Source organism: Ipomoea nil, unplaced genomic scaffold, assembly GCF_001879475.1.
Source record: "Ipomoea nil cultivar Tokyo-kokei standard unplaced genomic scaffold, Asagao_1.1 scaffold0268, whole genome shotgun sequence".
NCBI lineage: Eukaryota > Viridiplantae > Streptophyta > Magnoliopsida > Solanales > Convolvulaceae > Ipomoea > Ipomoea nil.
In genome coordinates, this window is record NW_017616696.1 from 2,340,001 (window position 1) to 2,345,000 (window position 5,000).

A 5,000-nucleotide genomic window follows, 5' to 3' on the forward strand; every position below is an offset into this window, starting at 1 on the left:
GATTGGTCGCCCAATCAAGACTGACACAATGACGAGCACTGCCTCCAAGGGAAAGTTTGCAAGGGTGTGTATCGAGTTTGATATTAAGAAACCCCTTTTGTCAAGATTTGTCCTTGATGATGTTGAGTGGCCTATAGAATATGAGGGGTTCCATTTGGTGTGTTTCAACTGCGGCGTTTATGGCCATCGCCAGGAGAATTGCACTGGAAGTGGGGGTAGCTCTACACAAGAACAGAACGCAGCCTCAGATCCGCCTATCAAAACGAATCAAATGCCAACTGAGAGGTATGGATCCTGGATGCTCGTCACAAGAAGAGATAGAAGGAACAACACTAGGCATCCAAACAAGCAGACGAAACCTTCTACCAGAACAGCTCAAAGAACGAATCCAACAAATGAAGGTCAAATGGGTGGCATTCCGGCAGAGCAGACCATGTTTGACGCGCTGGATGGACTTGACGAGGAGACGAACCTTCATGGGCAGAATCCACAAACGTCAGCGGAGGCACTGCAACAACCCCCTGTTGAGTTACCACAGATTCGCACTAACTACCGTAGACCTCGTCCTCAGAATGAACCAGCTCCGACACAGTTTAACCAAGAAACTGGTGAGCAGAATGTTGCTCACCAACAATTTCATTTTGTAAGACGGGGAGGACATCGAGGACGAGGTGGAAGAGGAGGAACTCCTAATCGAGCTGCAGCGGAGAAGGAGCATACCGTCGTTCGTGGGTCAAATGGAGGGAGAAACATCAAAAGCAGAGTAGTTTTCCAAAATGAGGATCATTTGGGTTTCTCGCCTCAAGACGTAACAGATAGGGATCGCAGACAGGTTTCTCCTAATCCTTTGACTTCCCTGGTTAAAGACTATAGACATGATCTTCCAGACCCCATGATTAGGGTGGAAGAAGATCATGTACACAACACCCCGGCTTCTGGTCGGGGCAACCTTGAAATGGGCGACCCCCCAGACGCCACCATGTTAGGGGACTCTGAGCAAACAGATTGTATGGCCGTAACCCGGCAGCGCCAAGGTGCGTCTACTGTCTCCACACCTTCCCAATGAGAGTTCTAGTTTGGAACTGTCAGGGTGCAGCTTCTACGATTTCATAACCCTTATGTTATTGGTCTTTTGGAGCCCAAAATATCGGGTACTCAAGCTAAAAAGGTTTGTTCTAGTTTTGGTTTTGATGAATGGATCCGGGTAGAAGCGGTAGGCTTCTCCGGTGGTATTTGGCTACTTTGGAAAAAGGCGGTAAGCATTGAGGTCACTAGTACCCACCCTCAATTCATATCAATACAGGTGAGGGAACAAGGTCTGGATTTATGGTATCTTTCCATGGTTTACGGAAGTCCTAATCAGCCCTTGAGAAGGCGACTTTTCTCAGATCTCTCGGGCAGTGATCTGAATCCTCAGAGGCCCTGGGTAGTAATTGGAGACTTTAACTCGGTAACGTGCAGGGAAGAGGTTAGTAATACGGAAACATTCAATCTGTCCAGAAGCTCGGAATTTAATGAGTGGATCTTCAATGAAGGACTGATCGATCTAGGCCACACGGGTCCAAGATATACATGGATGAGAGGCCTTAACTCGGAATCGTTCAAAGGCGCACGGTTAGACAGGGCACTCAGTAACATTTTTTGGAGACTAAAATTTCCAAATGCCTGCGTTCACCACCTACCGATCGTGGGCTCAGACCACTCCCCTCTTCTCCTAAATACTTCGGAGAGTCAGGTGGCTGATAAGCTAAGCTCATTTAGGTTCAACCTGGCATGGGCGTCCCACCTTACGTTCCTTTCAGTGGTTAATGTGAATTGGAGCAGTACGATGGACTTAGAAGAGAATAAAAGAAAGGTGGCGGAGGAGTTGCCCAGGTGGAACAAGAACACCTTTGGAAATGTTTTCCAAAGGAAAAAGAGATTGTTGAAAAGAATTGAGGGTATCCAACGGAAAATTGGGAATAATGCAAGGTCGGATCTTATTAGACTGGACAGACAGCTGCGAAAGGAACTGGAGGACACACTTTATCAAGAGGAATTGATTTGGTTCCAGCGCTCTAGGGAGGAATGGGTAACTTCGGGTGATAGGAACACTCGATTCTATCACACGGCTACGTCGGTAAAAAAGAACCTGTTGTGTAGCTTGATTGATGAAAATGGTCAGACCCTTTCGGAACAGAATACTGTACTAGAACACATTCGCAGCTACTTTGTGGAACTTTTCTCGGAGGAGTCAGTGAGGAACGCCCATTCCTTACAACCCGGTTGTTTCCCGGCACTAAATACGTCAGACTGGATTGGGATTGACCTGCCTCTAACTAAGGAGGAAGTCAAAGCAAGCTTATTTGAGATGGCACCCTGTAAAGCTCCCGGACCGGATAGATTCTCGGCCGGCTTTTACCAAAAATCTTGAAGTATTGTAGGAGACAGTCTGTTTGATTATGTAAGGAAGTTTTTCAATGATGGAATATTTCCACCAAACAGCAATGATACTTTGATCGCTCTCATACCGAAGGTCCTGAATCCTAGCAACGTCAAGCAGTTTCACCCGATAAGTCTCTGCAACGTATCCTACAAACTCATAACTAAGATCATATCCGCAAGACTTAAAAAGATCTCAAACAAGCTGGTGGGCCCACACCAAACCAGCTTCGTACCAGGAAGACAAATTGTAGACAACATCCTCATCTATCAGGAAGTACTCAATTCGATGAGGAGTAAGAAAGGAAATAAAGGCTGGATGATGATGAAGGTTGATTTGGAAAAAGCATATGACAAACTCTCATAGGAGTTCATCAATGACACCCTCCAAGACATTGGGTTCAGCAGCAAATGGACAAGGCGCATCATGGAGTGTATAGCCTCAACAAGGATGTCAGTCCTTTGGGATGGCCAAAAATCCGATTGGTTTAAACCGGGAAGGGGAATTCGCCAAGGAGATTCTATGTCACCCCTGATTTTTGTGTTATGTATAGAGAGGCTAAGCCACATTATTCTCTCTTCGCTCAACAGAGGCTGCTGGAAAGGTATGAGACTATCTAGACAAGGACTTAACATAACTCACTTATTTTTTGCAGATGATTTAGTCCTTTTTGGTGAAGCCACGGTGCACCAAGCTACAGAGATGAAACGATGCCTGGACGAGTTCTGCGCTCACTCAGGACAGAGGATCAATCTTCAAAAATCAACCATATTCTTCTCCAGAAATACTGACGAAAGATTGAAGCAAAGCATAGCCTCAATAACAGGTTTTCCAACTGTGTCAAACTTAGGCAACTATCTGGGCATCCCTTCGATACATGGACGACTCAAAAGCGACTCATTTGCTACTGTTCTGGAAATGATACAGGCTTGGTTATCAGGATGGAGATCGAAAACACTTTCTCTAGTTGGCAGAATTACCTTAGCCCAATCGGTCCTATCATCTATCCCGTATTATTCGATGCAAACAGTACTAATGCCGATAGGAATAACAAACCATATTGAGAAACTCATTAGGGGGTTTATATGGGGAAGCAAGGAAGGGGAAAGAAGGTGCCATCTTGTCAAGTGGGATGTGATAACCAAAAGCAGAGCGAGTGGAGGACTGGGTATCCACAACCTAGAACAAATGAACTTGGCATTCCTTGCCAAGCTTGGTTGGAGATTGCTGCATGAAGAGGAAAGCCTGTGGGTCAAAGTCATGAGAGCCAAATACTCAATAATAGACTCAGATTGCTCAAAATGGAGGCAAAAACAGAACCAGTCGAATGTATGGAGAGGGATACTCAAAGCCATACCAATCCTGCTAAGAGGCATGAAGAAGCAAGTTAGGAATGGGAAGGATACCCTTTTGGACGGATAAATGGGTGCTCGATAGACCTCTAAGCGAGTCAGTGTCTAACCCCGTACCAACATCTGATTACAACATGAAGGTTGCTAGTTATTGGAACTCTGAAGAAGGATGGCAATGGGACCAGCTGGACGACTTACTCCCGGTAGAAACCCTAAACAAAATAGAAGCCATCATCCTTAGTGATGACCAGGAAGCATACGACTCTGTTATTTGGAGCAAGGAAACCTCGGGCTGCTTTTCGGTTAGCTCTGCCTACAAAATAGCCTCGGACGAAGCTGACCAAATTGAACCCTCCAAATGGAACAGTATCTGGAAGCTTAAAGTCCCGAACAGGATCAGAACCTTTATGTGGCTCGTTGCTCATGGCAAAATCATGACGAACAGTGCAAGAGCGAGGAGAAATATCACCCAGAATGATAAATGTTGGCACTGTGGTGATAAAGTGGAAGATGTGGAGCATGTTCTTAGGTCATGCCCAGAAGCTGAAGCTGTTTGGAAAGCTCTAATGCCCAATTCGCAGCATCATTGGTTGGTAACCCCCTTTGAAAGGTGGTTGGAACAAGGGATAATGGGGAAAAGGACCGACAGACATCCCTATGACGTAAATGCTCAGTTTGCAGTCACGGCGTGGTGGCTATGGAGATGGAGAAACGAAGCAGTGTTCAGCAACCTGAAGAAATCACTAAGTGTCAAAATTACGTGGATCAACTCACAGTTGGAAGATATAGGTAGGGCATTTCAAAAAGCTAAAGGAACGAATCATCTCAATGAGCAATCAGGCTGGAATCAGCTGGTATGGGCCAAGCCTCCACAATGATTTATTAAGGTTAATGTTGATGGCTCAGTAAATCCATCCACCGGAAGAGCAAGCTGCCGAGGTATCGTCAGGAACGACTCCGGGGAATGGTTGCGTGGCTTCACCTACAGCATTGGTAATTGCTCCCCTCTTGAGGCCGAGGCCTGGGCTTTGCTCAAGGGAGTCCAAGTGGCAGTATCAATGGGAGTCACGAAGGTGGTATTTGAGAGTGATGCGGAAGAAGTCATAAAGTTCACGAATAGCGAAGACAAGTATCGAATCACAGCGCATAATATCCTGGAAGCCTGTAAAAAGGAGCTAAGAAATTTGGAGGCTTGGCAGGCTATCTCAATCTTCAGAGACCAGAAC